The sequence below is a fragment of the Cavia porcellus genome, unplaced genomic scaffold (assembly GCF_034190915.1).
Source record: "Cavia porcellus strain 051 isolate PalLab524CR breed Dunkin Hartley unplaced genomic scaffold, mCavPor4.1 scaffold_6, whole genome shotgun sequence".
NCBI classification, from domain to species: Eukaryota; Metazoa; Chordata; class Mammalia; order Rodentia; family Caviidae; genus Cavia; species Cavia porcellus.
The window spans coordinates 88917553-88937357 of record NW_026947489.1 but is presented as its reverse complement, the minus strand read 5'-3'; the positions used below and the strand labels follow the sequence as shown (position 1 = coordinate 88937357).

The following is a 19805-nucleotide window of genomic DNA, read 5'->3' as shown; positions in this document are numbered from 1 at the left end:
TTTGATACACAACTGAGTCTTACTGTCTTAAATATTTTAAGGTGCTGGGACTGTAAAAGATTACAAGACAGCCCTGGTCCTTAATGTTCCACATATAGCAGAAGCAACAGACATTAAATATGGGTATTAGCACGGCTGTTTTTGTTTTTGGTTGTTTGTTTGTGGTACTATGCATTGAACCGAGGGCCTTTGCACTGCACTACATCCCTGGCCCTTTCATTTACATGTGTGTATATATGTATACATATACATGTACATATGTATATGTATATATGTGTGTGTATACATATATACAGTTTATTTTGTTTTTTGGAGACAGGGTCTTGCTAAGTAGTTCAGGCTGGCCTTGAAGTCACTATATACTTTAGGTTGCCTCAAACTTGGCCTCAAGCCAGGCATAGTGTTCACGCCTGTAATCCCAGCACTCGGGAGGCTAAGGCAGGAGGACTGTTGAGAGTTGAAGACTAGCCTAGGCTACAAAGTGAGCTCAAGGCCAGCCTGAACTGCACAGTGAGACTCTGTCTTAAAAAAAAACTACCTTGGCCTCGAACTCTTGGTGATTCTTCTGTTTCAGCCTCCAAAGTGCTGGGATTACAGGCAAGCACCACCATGCCTCACCGTTTCCAAATTTTTGTTTTTGTTTTTCAGTATTTTTTAAAAATTTTTTTAATTTTTCAATTTTTTTTATCGGTACCGGGGATCGAACTCACGACTGCCTGCTTGCAAGGCAGGTACTTATGCCACTGAGCTAAATCTCTAGCCCCTTTCGGTATTTTTTTTGAAACTACAGTCTCGCTGAATTCCCCAGACTGCACTCAGATTTGCAGTCCTCCTGCCTCAGCCTTGCAGAGGGCAGGGAATCACAGGCATGCGCCAACACACCCTGCTGTCTGTGTTATTTAAAAAATAGATTAGCAAGACATGGAGGTGCACACCTGCAATCTCAGCACTCGGGCTGAGAGACGAGGACTGCCCTGAGTCACAGGCCAGTCTCCCCTCAAGCCAACCTTGGACTATGCAGCTCAAAAAACTAAAACTTTAAAAAACCAGATTTGAAGCCAGGTGTAGTAGATCATGCCTGTAAATATCAGCACTCTGGGAGGCGGAGGCAAGAGGATCTAAAATTCAGGCCCATCTTAGGCAACTTAGCAAGACTTTCTCCCAAAATAAAAAACAAAGCCAGCAAGGTGGCACATGCCTGTGATTCCAGTACTCAGGAGGCTCAGGCAGAAGGATCACCAGAAGTTTGAGGATAGCTTGGGCTACACAGCAAGACCCTGCCAATAATAATAATAATAATAATAATAATAATAATAATAATAAAAGGTAAAAAAAGTGCTGAGTATGTAGCTCAGTAAAGTGATCCTAGATTTAATTCCCAGTACTGAAAAAGAAAAGCAAAAAGGGTGGATTTCCAAAGATTGTGTGTAATTCCACAGCCCTCTATTTTGAAGTTAATGCTGCTAGGAATTTAGCTCAGTGGCACAAACCCCTCCCTGGCAAGTGCGAAGCTTTATTTTCAATCCCTAGTACAAAAAAAAAAAAGTTAATGCCAATAAGGAATCCATCACCGCCTAAGTGATACACACAGGATAACGGCACAGCCTTGGTTTATAACTTGGTCTCAGATTTACATGTGACGAGATTTCCAAATACTTTCTCAAATGAGAGGTTAGCATTTCAAACTCTGAATTTTTTTTTTTTTTTTCCTTTTTATCGGTACCAGGGATCGAACTCACAACTGCCTGCTTGCAAGGTAGGCGCTTTATGCTGCTGAGCTAAATCCCCAGCCCCTCAAACTCTGAATTATGAAATGTAACTTTTAAAAACCCTATGGCTGAAGTCTGCAAACAACACACCCACACTATAAACATAAATATGACAAAAGAAACCATACAAGATTTCAAAAGGAATACCATGGGAATCAATGACATGAAAGACTTCCTAAGACACATAAAGTCATCAAGATGCACAAGTCATCAAGCAAAGAAATGACAGGTCCAGATCGGCTAGGCTCAGAGACGGGCTGGAAAACTGACAAGGACCAAATCACGCAGGGCCTCCGAGGACCCTGAGCACCATCCCATCTTGGCGAGTCGGTGCAATGAGAGCAGAGGGTCACTGCTGGAGTGGGGGCAGGAGGTGAGGGTGCACCCAGAGATCGAAAGTGATTACAGCAATCCAGTGACAAACAAGAGCCAGCGAGGGCAGAGCCAGCTGTGTGGATGAACTCAAGATATGCAAGGCATTTTAAGGATTTTTACAACAAAGAGCTCCTAGGATAACGAAGTGATTTCCCTTTATTACTATAATTTGCATGGAACAGTATTTTTATGCAAAGTAAATAGGACTCTGGAAACTATCTCGGCCAGGACATTTTGAAGGAAAAGGAAAAAATAAATAAATGAATGTTTGTAAGATGTCTACTGCCATTCCTACCCGATCTAATGTGACTTCTAACCAGCAGTGTAACCATCAAGTTAGTCATCCTCTGCCATCCTTGGCAAACAGTACAACATCCCTGACAGGGTTACCAAAGAGGCCAGAGCCCGGCAGGCGGGCAGCGGTACTTCAAGTCCAAACCTCTCACCCAGGGCAGGTCTAGGCGCAGCCCCGGCAGTTTGTCAGACCCCTCCGGCACAGTGGAACAGGACACGCACCTGCTTCCCTTCCCTCCGTGCGTCTCTCACACACACACAAGCACACATGTGCGCACATACTTCTTCAAAGGAAGGCAGGGAACACAGCTTGTGAATGGGCTATTCCAGCCTGGATAACAAACACATCTCTGCTGGACTGCCTCTCCATTCTCAGTCACTAACTGGTCAGCAAGGACGCGGACAGGACCACAGAAAGACCTCTTCTGGGAGTGATCAGAAATCGCCCAACGGGAAAAACTCCAGCCCCAGGGACAACACAACCTATGTCAGGGTCTAAGCCACGAGCTTTGCGATGAAGCAAGAATGCCTGCAAGTCCAGATGGCATCTAAGGACTTTTCTGCCTTGCTGTTCTGGAGGAAAAACAGCCAACACTTTGAAAAGGTGAGTCCCAGAGGGTAAGAAAAAGAGACCACTGCTCTTTAGAATAAAGATGCATAGTATTATGACTACAGCACTTGTCAAATATATATATACATATTTATACTATCACAAATAAAAGGCTGGATTACCCCTCCACTTACTCTACAGAATGGGGAAAGAAATAGTTCCACTGTGTTACATAATTATCATTAAACTCAGCTTAATAGTTTCCTACACAGTCTCTTTGATGAAATAAAAGAGGACCGAAGATCACATTAAACACACAAAAGGACAGCCCACTTCATCAAAACGCAGGGAACTTCCTACTATAAATGACTGAGTATTTTCAAAATTAACGTCAAAGGGGAATAAAGGAAAGGAGCATGATCCCACCTCTGGGAACGCTGCGAGCTGTGTAACCATGAGGCTAAGTGTCGGACTCCTTGCATGGACCCTGACTGAAGCAGCAAACTATAAAGCTGTATTTATGAGACCACCAGGAAAACGTGAACATCGATGGAATAGCAAACATGGTGTGGAATGATCCCTAATGACTTCTGGGTGTGATCATGGTGGAGCAACTTTTTTAAAACCCCAGGGGCCTGCCGTGCAAGCAGGCGGTTGTGAATTTGATCCCCTGCTCTGGCTCCCGGCTCCGCCTCTGGTTTCTGGGCAGGGTACATGGTGCAGTGTGGCCGCTTGGACTGGACAGGAGGGATGGGGTCCCACACTCCCCTCATGGGCTCACCAGCCTGACCCACACCCCAGCCAGCCTCTACCATTAGTCACAGGCACCTCGCACCTACTGTGCCATCAGCTGGGGGCCACGCCCTTAGCACGCAGCCTAACTGTACCATGTCCACTCTAGAAATGGTGGAAGGTGGCATAGCGGTTTGGCCCACAGTTCCAGCACCTGGGAGGCTGACGCAGGAGGTTCCAGCCCGGGTTTGGTAAAGTAGTGACTGAGTGAAGCCATGTCTCAAAGCAAAAAGTAAAAAATCTCTGGGGCTGGAGCCAGTGAGAAGGCCCTGGGTTCAATCCCCCGCACTGGAAGGAAGGAAGGGAGAAAAGGAAGAGAAAAAATGAGGGGAAGTAGGTGAAGGAGAACAGAGGAGAGAAAAGGAGGGGTGGAGATGGTGAGGATAACAGAGAGTGCACAGGGCACAGTGTCACCTCAGCTGAAGAGAGAGGTAGCTGCTGGGGTGTGGGGAGCACAGCTGTGACCCTGCACCCGGGGCGTAGGCAGGAAGAGCACAAGTTCAAGGCAAGCCTGAGCTCCATAAAGAGATCTTGTCTCAAAAACAAAACAGCTGTCCAAATTGTTGGGTCAGTGGTATACATCTGTAACTCCAGCTACTCAGAAGGATGAGGCAGGAGGATCGCAACTTTGAAGCCAGCCTGAGCAATTTCACAAGAGCCTGTCACAAAATAAAAAAGCTGGGGATGCAGCTCGGTGGTGGCGCATTTACCATGGCGGGTACTCAGAGCCCACCTCAATCTTCGGTACCACAGGAAAAGAAAACAAAACTTTCAGCCGAGGGTGGTGGTGCACGCCTGCCATCCCAGGCCTTCAGGAGGCTGAGGCAGAATGTTCTGCATGTTCCAGGCCAGCCTGGGTACAGAGTGAGCTCAGAGCCATCCTGAAGTGCACAGCGAGACCCTATCTCAAAAAAATAGGGAAAAAGAAAGGAAAGGGAAAAAAAAGAGAAATATCCCAACTTTTGCAGTTGAGCATATGGAAGTGTGTTAATATGCTATTCTCTCTACTAACCCTTAGTAGTTAGTGTTATGGTTTGATAACTAGTGGTCAACTCAACGCCAGATGGATTACATCAGCATGCATTGAGAGAAGATGCTCCACCTGAGAAGGGTTGCCAGGATAAATAGGTGGAGAAGAAGAGAGGTGCGGAGAGGGATTGAGGTGTGAAGGAGACATTGTGGGTTCTCCTACGAGTTGCTGTCTGAGCTGTTGGTTCTCCTGGAGAAGCCCTGGCCCTCACATCGAGCATTGCTTCCTGGCTCTGGAGGGGAAGACATGTGCTGCCTGGTCTCCAGGGTGAACTCGTCACGCTGCTTCCTGGCACGTACCCGACTGTGCTTGTTGTCGAAGGAGCTCGGGGCCTCCATGTCGCTGAGGACAGCTGTGGTTCCTTTCAGGACAGCCCCGCTCTTTGTTGTGAGTGTGACTTCTAAGCTCCAGTGTAGAACCCTCATCCCACTAGCACAGCTCCTTCATCCTGCTGGCATAGACTTTCTGGCTTCCACCGCTGACCCTTGGGTCTTCCTGGCGCGAGTCCTTCTTGTGGGCTCTGGACTTCCAGTTGGACTCGTGGAGGCGTTGTCCTGAGTTCTGGGTTTTTATCTGGACTCATGTGGGACATTGCCGTGGAGTTTAGACTCGACTAATTAATCTATGTCGTTGGTGTTGCAGATAGATTTCCTGCATTCTCCTGTGTTGACTTCCGGTGACCATTATAAAAATATTATAAACTCCATGTCCTGACCTGAATTGTTCTGTGTACAACCCCTGACTACAACAGTTAGCTATAAGTTAAAAGAGAAGTTAGAATAGAATTGCTGGTGACATTTAAGTTAACTAGGGATACTTTGCAATAAGGGCCTCCTAGTATTAAAACATAGATAAACATGTGCAGAGGAGCATGCCTAGGGTTCCTCCCTTGAGTCCCCCAAAGGACTCAACACCGAAAGATGGAAGATGCGCCTGTGCAGACTGCAGAAGACACAGGACGACCAGCGCGCTAGCACAGGAGGGAGCCGGGCTGCAACGTGTGGGAGGCAGGCGGCAGCTCCACAGCGACTTGTGGGGCGGGTCTCGGGGGAAGCAGGGGTGCGTGAAGGCCTGCATCCCAGCCACACTGGTCACAGGAGGCGGCCGGGTCCCGCCAGGCACACAACCCTTCCTGTCCCTCTTTGTTTAGCGCTTTCTCTGGGGGGTGGTAGTACCCGGGATAGCACCTCATTTTTAAAACAGGGGGGATAATTACTGGGTGACAGATACTTGGAGCTACAGCCTGGGAGAGACCAGGACCTTCGGGGAGAAATGGGCCTCCCAGAAAACCGAGAAAGCTGGAAACAAATGACAACTATAATTAATATACTCAGAGACCGAGGGAAAGCCATTGCTCCAAGGAACCAGAACGCGTCCTATTTTTAAAAAGAGTGGGGAGGGAGAAGCCAGAGCAAGGAAGCGCTCTTGGAAATGATTAGGCAGGAAGAAAAAGGAAGCGCTCCTCTTTCTTACATAAACCCCACCTCGGAGTGACAGAACAGGGACGTTCCCGCATAAGGAAACTCAGCTGAAACTACCTGAGTAACTCTATGAGCGCTGTTTCCCAGTGCCTAATAAACTCACAGAGAGCGTCCCCGCACTACTCAGGTTTTGCTTACTGTCTCACAAATACTTTTCTTTTTTTTTTTTGTCTTTTTCCTTTTTATCGATACCAGGGATCGAACTCACGACTGCCTGCTTGCAAGGCAGGCGCTTATGCCGCTGAGCTAAATCCCCAGCCCCCTCACAAATACTTCTACAATCAGGATGTGGCAAGGTCTGTCCACTGCATTTGGATGATAAATCTCTAGACTTTCTATCATTTTCCAGTCCTTGCCATCAAACTGGTGATCTTATGTAGAATACTATACACCCATAAAAATACAATTCACATCTAGCTATGTACTTAAAGGCATAAATTACTGTCAATTACTGATCTATAAAACTGAATAGGCAGCTGGACGTGGAGGCATATGACTGTAATCCTATCACTGCAATGCCAATAGAGGTAGAAGATCACAATTTCCACTTCAGCCTAGGCAATTTAGTAAAACTGTGTCGCAAAATAAATCTTTTAAGTGCTAGGGATGTAGCCCAATGCAAAGGCCCCGAGTTCAACCCTCAGTGTAGAAAGAAAAAAAAAGTATAGGCAAGTCACAGGAAATTATCAGTTAATGTAAGAGCACCTGCTCATAACAAAAATTGTTAAAATAAGCTGGGCAGGGCCGGGGTTTAACTCAGGGACATAAGCACCTGCCTGGCAAGCGTGCAGTCATGGGTTTGATCCTCCGTACCAAATAAATAAATAAAAATAAAATAGCTGGGCATGGTGGCGCACACTTGTAATCCTAGCACTCAGGAGGCTGAGGCAGGAGGATCACTGTGAGTTGAAGACCAGCCTGGGCTACAAAGTGAGTACAAGGCCAGCCTGTACTGCATAGAGAGACCGTCTCAAAAAGACCCCCAAATTTTTTAAAATAAAAAATAAAGAACACAAGCTCAGCCACACCAGAGATCTGTGAAAAGCAAATTAAAACAAGAAGTGGTGGGGCTGGGGATTTAGCTCAGTGGCATAAGCATCTGCCTTGCAAGCAGGCAGTCGTGAGTTCAATCCCTGGTACCGATAAAAAACGAAAAAGACAAAAAAAAAAAAAAAAAAAAAACCAAGAAGTGGTTTCATGCATATCAGACTGGCAACAAAGCCAAAACATCTGATAGTGCTATCTTGGCAAAGACACAGGGAAAATAAGAACTGTAATACAATACCCACGCTACTGATGGGAATATAAGTCACAAGCCAAGAGGCCAAAGGTAGTTAAGTTTACAAATACATATCGTGCAACATAAAACCCTACTGCTGAAGCGTGAATTTCTGGGGGCTCTCACGCGTACACCGCATGACGCCATGGCAATGGCTGTGGTACACATGAAGCTTCCCTGGTCATCGTCTCCAAATGGATGAACAGTCGTGTTTTATATGAAGGCAGCATACAGCGATTAAAGCCAAAAGGTTAGATGGAGCTCAGGGTACAGCATTGGTCCGGCACGAAAGAGGCCTGGGTCTGAGCAACACTGAGAGAAAGAAAGCAAAAAAGACAGACAGACCTGATGTGTATCTATCTATCAACATGAGCAGCTCTCAGAAAATACTAAAGTATATGCAAATGTCACAGTACTTAAGAAACAAATGTTAAACTCCCCACATACTGACAGAGCCCAAGCACCTGTAGTACTGCTAAGTTTGCTGTGTTCCCCAGCAATGCTTTACTGGTACTGTTATAATTTCTTACTTCCGTGAGTATCTGATATTTGATCTCTTACATTTTCTGACTTTCATTTTCAGAGTTTAAAGCTCAGTGTCATAGCTGGGTGTGGTGGTGCACACTTGTACTCCCAGCACTTGGGAGGCTGAGACAGGAGGATCACTCAGCATTCGAAGACAGCCTGGGCTATAAAATCAGTCCAAAATCAGCCTGGCCTACATAGCAAGACTGTGTTAAAAAAAAAAAAAAAAAAAAAAGCCTATTGAGAGCTAAGATACTAATTTATTATAAATAAGGTAAAATAAATACTGGGCCTTTAAATGTTTCTCCAATGAGCCAAGATTACAATCTTTTCTCAGTAAGGCCTAAGGCATTAATTTTAGCTGTTCAGAAATCATAATTCCTGGCACTCAGCTTAGGGTAGGGCTGGTGAAACTGAGTAAATTACTCACTGGATTCCTACCCCAACACAGAAGTATCTGCTAGAGTTAAAGCCAAAACCACTAATGAGCGGTAGCTGCTGTCCGGTTTCCCAAATCACATCATAGGAGTCCAAGCAGTCTGTCCTCAAAGTAGGAGCGTATATAAACAATCATCTTTTCAAAGACTTGTACTGCAAGGTCTAGTCTGAGTCTACCTTTGCACTACCCATTTAGTTTTTAAGGTAATTGTTTGTTTGTTTTTGAGAGAGGGCCTCTGATATAACTCAGGCTGGCTTTAAGTTCACTAGGTATACTCTTGACATGTAGCTGAAAAAAAAAAAAAGTTCACTAGGTAGCCAACGCTGGCTGTGAACTCACTGTGATCCTCCTGCCTCAGCTTCCCAAGAGTGCTGGATTATAGAGGTGGGTCCCCATCCCCTGCAAGGATTTCATTATTAAAATCAGAAATCTGTGTTTGGGATGTAGTTCACCAGTAGAGGTCTGGTCCCTATCACACAAGGCCCAGAGTGTCATACCCCAGCACCGAAGGAAGAAACGAGAGGAAAAAGAAATCTGGCTTACACCATAATAGCCTGACAGAAGCTTTTAGCCAATATAGGTTCCCATGCATACGAAATAAACATTTTATTTCAGAGGTTAATGTTTAACTGTCTTACACGTTACTAGAGGGCAATGGTGGTGAGCCACAGTGGACCGCCTGTATTCCCTGAAAGCTCCAAAAGGTTTGCCATCGCTCCTACAAGTACTGCTGAACCCTAACCAGAATCCGCCCCACACCAAAAACAGCGGCACATGCCTACCATCCCAGCATGAGAGAAAGTGAGGCAGGAGGCTCACCTGAGACCAGGAATTTTAGACAAGGCTGGGTAACACAGTGAGATCCCCCTCTTAAAAAGCACTGCAAGTCTAAAGTAAGACATTAAACAACTGGTTAAAATTATGGTTTGGTACTTAATCTTCATTTGTGTGGAAAACCTACCCACAGTCACCTTCTCAATCAGGAACTCAGAAACAAATATTTGTGGATAAACTGAAAAATAAAAGGAACCATTAAATTTAAGTAAATAAAAATGGTGATATCAACACTAGGAAACTGAAGCAGGAGAAATGCTGTGCGTTTGAGGCCAGCCTGGGCTACACAGGAAGACCCTGTCTCAAAACACCAGATACAAATAAACAAAAAAAGTTGCTATCAGAACCATTGTGCTTGCTCAGAACTACATAGCTAGAAAGAAACTGGGTGTGGTGCTACACATCTGTGATTCCAGCACTCAGGAGGCTGAGGCAGGAGGTTGGCCTCGAGTTCAAGACCAGGCTAGGCTACATAGTGAGTTCAAGGCCTTCACAGCCAAACTCTGAATTAAACAAACAGCAACAACAGTAACAACAAAAACCCAACAAACCAAACATACACACATAGCTTGAAGTGAATAAAACCAGCATTATAAAATTACTTAGGTCAATCTTTGCAAACACTTTATTGTGTGTGTGAGGCAGGGTCACACTCATAGTTCAGGCTGGCCTCACATTCCCTACATCACACAGACTGGCCTCAAACTCACAGCAATCCTCATGCTTCAGCCTCCCAAGTTCTAGGATTACAAGCATGTGCCACTGCCAGCCTTCTGACAGTATTTCCAATGATCTACATACTGAATCTTTTAAATGTACAAATATTTCTAGACTATTACTATACTCAGGAGAGTTCTTAATTTTTCTACACGTTCAAAAGCCAAAGGTGTGGCAGTACATGCCTGTAATTCCAGTGCTTTGGTAAGCTGAGACAAAAAGATTGCGAGTTCAAGTCCAGTCTGGGCAACACAGCAAGTTGGTGAGAACCTGTCTCAAAAAGGCTGGGGACACAGCTCACTGAGACAGCCCTGGCTTCATCCCCAGGAATGCAAAAAAAAAAAAAAAAAAAAAAAAAAAAGCTCAAAGGTTTCATTGAGGAACTTTTCAGTTCTGCATAATGTGGCGGCAGCAGTATAGGCACTAACTGACTAACTGAACACACCAAGAAATGTGTGGCAGGCTTGGCTACTTGACCTCTGGTGCACTTACCCAACCAACCAAGAGGGACCACAAGGACCAACTGCAACCTAGCATTCTGGTGGGGGGACAAGAGCAACACGATTGGTACAATACAGAAAGTGCTGAGAACAGAAAAGAACTCCCAGTTTTTCAGGGGGCTGAGGTGGGAGGATCACAAGTTTGAGGCCAGCCTGGGCAACTGACTGAGACCCAGGGTCAAACTACCAAGAGTAAAGAAGCTGGGGATGCAGCTTTGTGGAAGACCACGTGCCTAAGGAGCAAGGCAGCAGGGTCGAGCTTCAGCACAGAGGGAAAACAGGCAAAGACAGGAAAACGGCTGCAGGTGGGGGAGGATCCGAACTCGGGTGTTCAGAAAAGGCACTCCAGACCCGAGCGCCCGCCACAGGTGATAGATCAGGCAGCAGGTGGGAAGGAGGGTGCTGAGCAAGGGATGACGTTTATGGAGGCCCAGAGAGAATCTCTTGTGCAAGTCAAAGTGTTCGGTGTCTCAAAGGAAGCACAGGCGCGGCCAGGGATACAGGTCAACAGCACAAATGCCTGCCTGGCAAGCACAAGGTCCTGAGTTCAATTCCTAGTTCCAAAAAAAGGAAAAGAAACACAGGAAAGCTGCTGTGGTGGCACATACCTGTAATCTGATCACTCAGGAGGCCGAAGTGGGAGGATCACTGTGAATTCAAGGCCAATCTGGGTTACATAGTGAGTTCAAGAACAGCTGAACTACGTGGTGAGACCCTGTCTCAACAAACCAAAAAAGAAAAAAGAAGGAAAAGAGGAAAGGAGGGAAGGAATGAAGGAGAGAGGGCGGGAGAGAGAAGGATCAATGGAGGCTAGATCCCAAAGCCTTAGATGGCTTGAAGAACTTTTTTTTTTTTTTTTTTTTTAAGAGACAGGGTCTCACTATGCAGTTCAGGTTGGCCTTGAGCTCACTTTGAGCTCACTTTGTAGCTCAGGCTGATCTCAAACTTGCAAGGATCCTCCTGGCTCAGTCTCCCGAGCGCTAAGATTACAGACCACTTCAAGAACATTAGACAACCGGACATGGTAGGACAGAACTTTGGTCCCAGCACTTGGGAGGCAGAGGCAGGAAGATCACAGTGAGTTCAAGGTCACCCTAGGCTACATCTTGAGTTCAAGGCCAGCCTTAGTGAGACTCTGTCTCAAAAAACAAACCAAAGAAAAGAATTTTGGACAGAATCATTGCGAGCTTTCCGGTGTGGAAACAGTCTGATCAGATTTCCATTTTGGAGAAGTTGGCAGCCTAGAGGCTGACAATACTAGAAACACAGAAATCGGTTGTTTCCCCTTAAAGTCACCCAGCACTCTCCATGTGCCAGGCACTGTACCTCAGTGGTGAATGACACAAGTTCCAGTGTGGTGGAGTCTGCATGCGGGGTGACAGCTTCCAGAGTCTGCACTCAAGTGGCAGGAACTGATCCGGACAGAAGTGAGGGGATCCAGTGCTAGTCCCCAGCTGAAAGTGGAGCAGCTGGGGGTGACACCTCACAGCTAGCCCTTTGGGGGGTGACACCTCACAGCTAGCCCTTTGGAGGCCGAGGTCCGGCTGTGCTCAGGAGCTCAAGACCAGCCTGAAAGGCGAAAGAAAAGAACAAAAGAGAGAAGACACAAGGGACGCACAGAGTGCTGCACAGAGGCTGTGCCATGGGAAGCAGGCTGCCAACCCTGGGTCTGATCCTCAGCACCGCAAGAAACTACAGCTAAACAAAAATGACTACTTTCTCAAGTGGGAGGAGCAGTCCAAGAGAGAGAAATGTGGCTGCAAATGGGACACAGAAGGAAGCCAGTGGAGGGCAGAGGAAGCAGGTATGTAGGGGCGTGGGCTGGTGTCTCAGGCGGGGACAGCTCAAAGGCCTCGCTTCTGGCTCTAGCAGAAAAACTGAAAAACCCTGAGGATACAAGAAATGCATTTATGAGAGTCATGTACTTCTCTAAACTTTCGGCGATGGAGAGAATTCAGAATAGAAGATCTCAAGTCTGCGATCTAGGAATCACTCTCCAAGGACAGTTCCCAGCCTCCCAAGCAGCTCCCTCTCACCAGCCTGCTCGCTCTCTGGGCGCCTCTGCATCCAATGGTCTCTAGCACCGTTCTTTCCCGCACTGCATCGGACACAACTGTATCAGACACAACCCACTGTGGACTGCACTGCCCCATGCTGTGTTTACGGTGCAAACTGCAAGCAAGCTGCACCTTCCTGCACCTGCCTGCTTCCCCAGAGCCGGGAAGGTGTGTATGTACACACCTATGTGCCCACACAGCCACGGACACAGACAGAAATAAAACCACCACTAAATCAAGTCAGTGACTTCATGGGTGATATGCTGGTAACTGGGAAAGTTTCCTAATCAAAAGCAGAGGAAGCTGGGCATAGTGGCACACACTTGTAAGCCCAGAGTTCGAGGCCAGCCTAAACTATATAGGAAAACAATGTCTCAAACAAAACAAACAAACAAACAACATCAACAGCTAGAAGGAAACTGACTGAGAACATTTACTTAAGTTTTTTTGAGACAAGGTCTCACTGCATAGTCCAGGCTGGCCTCAAACTCAATATGCTGCCCAGACTAACCTCCAACTTACATTAGTTCTTCTGCCTCAGCCTCCCGAGTGCAGGGATTACAGGACTGTGCCACCATGCCTAGCACAAACTAGTTCCTGACAATAAAAAGGTCCTGATAATAATCATGGCATAGTCTCAACTTAAAAACTTCTTTACCATACTAACCTTTCAGTGTCTACTGTTCTACTTTTAGAGCTCTCATAACAATAGAACATAATAGAACTTTTGTTGCTTGAATTTTTGTACATAACATGAATTTCACACAAAATTTTAAAAAATTGCAATCTTCCAAACAAATGGGCTAAATCCCTGCTGTTCAGTTCAAACATTTTGGGTGTGCTTACTATGGCAAACTACTAAGCAATGGAATCCCTAAGGAAAGAAATCAGTGTTGTGGGGCTGGGGATTTAGCTCAGTGGCATAAGTACCTGCCTTGCAAGCAGGCAGTCGTGAGTTCAATCCCCGGTACAGATAAAAAAAAAAAAATCAGCGTTGTATTCAAACCTATAGCTAAATATCACTGGCGGAAAACCTTAGGTGTAAAACAGAATGTATCTATAACACCTAAATATCAGCTCTTCAGATATACATAGTACATAAATTATTAAACTACATCTATGCTGCGTATTTCTTTTCTTCTTTTTTTTTTTTTTTTTTTTTTTTTTTGTCTTTTTTGAGACTGCTATACAGTTCAGGCTGGCCTTGAGCTCACTTTGTAGCCCAGGCTGGTCTCGAACTCACAATGATCCTCCTGCCTCAGCCTCCCGAGTGCGTGAGCCACCACGACTGGCTCAATGCTGCGTATTTCTGACCTCAACCTAATAATTTATGTAGATAACAACTGTATTCATTGTGAGTGCTGAGCACAGCAAAAAAAAAGGTGTTAACTTTTTTAACTCAGCGATTAGTCACAGAACAAAAGAATATTTTTGGTGAGGCTCCAAAACCAGTTCTCCTTTGAACCTTGGGATGAAAGTGTGTAGCCTGTAGTTAGAGGTAAACTGAGGGCTCCAGGAAGAGGGAATCTCCTAGTCCCAAGCACAGAACTGGATGACTGACCTTGCGGCAGTGGTGGCGAACCCATGGCACTCATGCTGCAGCAGGTGTGGGTATCACTGAAAGCTCTAAAAGGTTCTCCATTGCTGCCCTAAGCATACACGCCAGTGTCCTGGCTCTAGTAACCCATCTGATCCAATTAGATACCATGCCCAATTTGGTATTGTTTCACACATTTTTAAGTGTACTGGCTTTGCCAGACATGTGGTGCATACCTGTAACTCCAAAACTTGGGAGGCTGAGGCAGGAGGACTGCATGAGTTCAAGGCCAGCTGAGGCTAAAAAGTGAGTTCGAGGCCAGCCTGAATTGCATAGCAAAGGCTGCCCCCAAAAGACAAAAATAAATAAATAAATGTACTGGCTTTATGCACAAAATAATTTAGGTAACAGCCAGATTAACAAAGCACTAGAATGTAACCTGAGCAGTTTAAAATTTAGCTTCCTAGGGCATGGTGGCACACACCTGTAATCCCAGCACTTGGGAGGCTAAGCAGGAAGATGCTGCGAGTTTGAGGCCAGCCTGTGCTACATAACAAGCTTGTCTCAAAAAATAACAAATAGGGGCTAGAGATTTAGCTCAGCGGCATAAGCGCCTGCCTTGCAAGCAGGCAGTCGTGAGTTTGATCCCCGGAACCGATAAAAAGGAAAAAGACAAAATAAATAAATAAATAAATAAATAGCTTTACATGAATAAATTAAGACCTAATAACATTCCAAAACACAGCTGAAGGAGGATTGTTGTGAGTCTGGGACCAGCCTGGACTACAAAGTGAGCTCAGCATGAACTGCAGATCGAGACCTTGTCTTAAAAAGCTGGGAAAAAAAAGTGAAAACGTAGCTGACCCTTCCTCTACCAGAATCATCAGGAAAGTCAAATCAGACCTGACTTACTCTGGGACCAACACCTTTCATCAACTGAAGACAGCAAAAGAGAGTGGTTTTCCAAACCCACTGAATAGGCACTAGACAGGGGCTTCATTTTCAAACCAGTCTGAAATCTTTAGATTTTTAAATCACATGTATACTCAAACACATACAATGTCACTGGGTCCGATGAGATGGCACACACTTGTAATCCCAGCGCTCTGGGAAGCTGAGGCAGGAGGACTGTTCCAAGTTGGAGACCAGCCTGGGCTGCAAAGTGAGCTAAAGACCAACCTGAACTGCAGAGTGACACTCTGTCAAAAAAAAGAAAGGAAAGAAAGAAAGGAAAGGAAAAGATGTCACTGGGCAAGGTGTTGCACCTCTACAGTCCCAACACTCAGGAGGTAGAGGCAGGAGAACATTGCCAGTTTGAGGCCACCTGGGCTACATAAAATTTCAGTACCGACCTGGACTATTTATACAGCAAGATCCTGTTGCAAAACAAAACACACACAAGCTGCCAAATGACAACATACTTGGGTGCAGCCTCTTTTGGGCTCCCGGGTCACCTGGGAATGGTCTTGCTGCTCCACTCCAGCAACATGAAATCTACACAGCTTCAAAGTCCATTTCTTTTTTGCTTTTTTTCCCTTCTTTCTTTTTTTTTTTAATACAGGGTCTCCCTGTGTAGTTCAGACTGTCCTTAAACTCACTATTTAGCCCAGGTTGGCCTTGAACTGACAACAATCCCCCTGCCTCAGCCTCCCAAGTGCTAAGATTACAAGTGTATTGCACCGGGTTTAAATTTGATTCTTTTGGGCACTAGGCTTTTTCAAAATCTGAAAAATGGTCATAATTCCTAATTTGAATAACAAGTGACTGTGCTGAAGGTACAAAATAAACTCCTAATCACATACTTCCAAAGAAAACAATTCCCCTAGCATCTTCATATAAAACAATTTTGTTACAGCTTTAAATGCTAAGCACTGGGAGAAAAATGAAGCAGAAAGCTCTCACCTAGGTATATTTTAAGCAAAAAGCCACACGAAAAAGCAGCCACAAAACTGCATACTTGTGAGGCCCTCAGAATCACTTGCTGCTAAATCTCTAAGGAAAAGGTTCTGAAATTCAGGAAAGCTTCTTTTATTTTTCTCTTACACTGAAAAGTGTTAGCAGATAAATTCTTTTTTAAAAATTAAAGCAAATCTGGGGCTGGGGATTTAGCTCAGCAGCATAAGTGCCTGCCTTGCAAGCAGGCAGTCGTGAGTTCGATCCCCAGTACTGGTAAACACAAAAAAGACAAAAAAAAAAAAAAAAATTAAAGCAAATCATATTTATTTTAAAAGAATCAGAACTAGCACCAAAAAAGTTAAGACAAAAACTAACATTAAAATGGCACCTCTTTCTAGATCATTTTTATTATTTCACTTTTATCTTCTGGACACTAGGAATTTTGAACACAGGAACTAAAACATGCTATGCCAGAAAGCTACAATCCCAGATTCCTTTGTCTGTTTTCCTTCCTATGTTTCTGGATTTTTGAGACAGGGATCTCCCTGTGTAGCCCAGGCTGGCCTGAAACTCACAGCAATCCTCCTGCCTCAGCCTCCCAAATGCTGGGTTTATTGGCATGTACCACTATGCCCAGCCTTAGACCCCTTTGTGAAGTTTTTGAGATAGGATCTTGCCAAATTGCTGAGGCTCAAAATTCCAATTTTCCTACTTTAGTCTCCTGGTATTACAGGTGTGCACAATCATACCTGTCTTCTCCAGATCTTTTTGTATCCTGATCTTAATTTTTTAAAAATTCACTCATTTGAAAACAAATTACTGGGCTGGGGATATCGTTCAGTGGCATAAACAACTGCCTGGCTAGCACAAAGTCCTGGGTTCAATTCCCTATACTACAAACAAATTACTGGATAGAGTCACAGGGCTTACTGTGTACAGAAGAGACTAAAAGGCTTATTGAAAAAGAGAAATTTAAATTGAGCAGAAAATGAGGACAAAGCTGGCCAAGCAAAGCTTGAGGAAGAGAATTCTGGGGCTAGGGAACGGCCCAGGCAAAGGCAAGTGGCAGGGAGTGCTGAAGGGGAGTGGTGAAGAGAAGACAGCCAGTTTCTTCATCAGCATTTAAAACTGTCTGAATCTATCTGAAAATCAGCTCTCCTTTGGGTGATTTACTGTTGTTTGTTTTGGGTGCCAGAGACAGAACCCAGAGCCTCTCAAAGAGCAGCTGAACACCCTAACCACTGAGTTATATCTCCAGCTCTTAGACCTTTATTTTGTTTTTCGAGGTAAGGTCTCACTGTGCAGTTCAGGCTGGCCTTGAACTTGTGGCAATCCTCCTGCCTCAGCTTCTGAGCACTGGGATTACAGGCCTATGCCACTACACCTGGCCCCAAGAATATTTTTAAAGAATTACCAAAACAGCACACTAAATCCACATGAAAGCTCAAATTTAAAACAAAAAAAAAAAAAACAGCTTTTTTTCCTTTGGTACCAGGAATCAAACTCAGGATCTCACACTTGCCAGGGAGGCACTGTGCCACTGAACTATATTATCAGTCTTTAAAAAAAAAAAAAAAAAGATGTATACAAATTAAGTCTTACCATTGCAATAAAGATTTCAATTCTAACTCCTTGCTGACATTTCCTGTATGCAAGAGATTATATAGCACCTCAGACTCCTAAAACAACCTCACCATTATATATGCTCCTCAGTTTCCACGATATACCATGCCCGTGCTCTCAAGCACTTCTTCTCTAAACACCCTAAGGCCCTTTGGCTATAATAGCAGACTTCTAGTCTCTGTTTTTGTTTTGTTTTGCTTTTGAGAAAGGGTCTCACAAAGTAGCCCAGGCTAATCTAGAACTCACAGAGATCCTCCAGCCACAGCCACGTGAATACTAAGATTACAGGCCTGCATCACTGCACTCCAGTTCAGTTTCAGAAAATTAAACAGAATTCACTCCATGTATTGGATTTAAAAGACTGAACTGCTGGGTATAGGTTAAACTTGGTTCATGATCCCCCATGAAGACTAATAATCGATTTTATGTTTGGGATCTGGGAGTTGGGTCCTCTAGCATCTAATCGATGTTCTTAATTGTCACATCATGACTCCCTGTCCAAAGATTTCACAGATGCGGTTGAAAAAGCATCAACTACAAAGAAAAGAAAGTCACTGGATAATGGCTTTGTTTTGGTTTGTTTTTTTGTAATAGGAATCAAACTCAGGACCATGTACTCGCCAGGCAGGTACTGTGCCACTGAGCTATATTTCCAGCCCAGGATGTTTTTAAAAGGTCACTTACTTAAGAAATTAATTTTTAAATGAGAAATTTACAAAACCCAGAGTCTAGCTGTCAGTTTTGCTGACTCTGCAACCTGTGGCAGCTGGATTCCTAGGCACGTGTGACCCTGGCATTCTGCCCATGTTTACATGGCTGATGGAATTTAAAGGTGCAGGGAGCCTTTCTTTTCTGAGAGGTGACAGTCCACACCAGGGCTGCTGCTCACCTGTGTGACCTGGCTCACCCCTTGTCTCTCCCGTGTCCATCCATACAAGGGCCTGAACAAGCAGCAAACCATCTAGGAAACAGTGTCTGCCCTCTATTCTATAAACAGCGCTGATAAGCCAATGGAAATTATGATCCTGTTTTTTCAATCCTTCCCACCCTATATATTTGGAAATATTCTTGAAATAGTTGATTTTGTTTGGCAAATTCAAGCGCATTCCTCTGGATCCCCAAATCAGAATTTAAAATTGTTTCTATAATCAAGCTTTAAAAAGCACACTTTAACTGAGTGCAAAAGAATACTGCATGTACAACACAAAACAAGAAGTTTAAGGAATGTTATTATTTAATGTTAGGAAATGAGCTATTAAAGAAATCTCACATCCTGACAACTTTCTAAGTCTTTCTGAAAAATAAAACATGATTGCTTCATAATTATTTATCCGTCTTCAAACACCACGTTCTTAGCCAGGTGTGCTAGACGCAGGGAGCTCAAAGACAAACGGGACACTTCGCCTGCCTTAGATCAACGCCTGAAACTGTATAGATCTGTATAGATCAACGCCTGAAAACTAAAATCTCTGACTGTCTCAAGAAGCCAAGGACTTATTTGCATCCGGAGCTTTGTATGGTTCACAGATTGCACAGGTGAGCACGCCGAGGTCACTACTCGGTGTTGGGAGCCAATAGCCGGCCCCAGGCACCTCTGAGCTGCACTAAGCTGAAGACTTGACTTCTTTGAGGAAGCGACTGTCACCCACACCTCCTCAACCCCGCCCTCCCACCCTCCTTCAGAACAGAGGGGGTTTGGCAGGGAACTGTCCAAGGTTACCACCTGATTTGGAGTTACGCCTGGGCGTGGGACGCCAGTAACAGTACACGCAGTCGGGATACTGAGCATCGCTATACAACATCGAGCGTTGACCAAGCGCTAACAAGGCACACAGGAAATAAAAGACCTCCGTCTCGACAGGATCAGAATGTCAAGAAGAAAACTGACCGAAAGAGGGAGATGTCTAACTTCCCAAAACGGTAGCAGCCCCCTGCGCGGCGAGCGTCCTGGGACCGGCGGAAGTTACACGTCCAGGACCGAGTGCCCCCTCCCCAGTGGGAAAAGTTTGAGCAGCCGCCCGCCCGATCATCCCGCGGTCGGAAACTTCCCTCAACAACAAGGAGCAACCGGACACCCGAGTCCCCGCCCTCGGCTGGCCCCAGGTGC

General features: G+C 45.1%; 1 protein-coding gene across 7 annotated transcripts in view; it reads right to left on the bottom strand.

Annotated features, from left to right (window-relative positions):
* Spag9 (sperm associated antigen 9) overlaps positions 1–19805 on the bottom strand; it is a 107827-nt gene that overhangs the window by 87306 nt on the left and 716 nt on the right. The gene's annotated exons all lie outside the window — the stretch shown is intronic.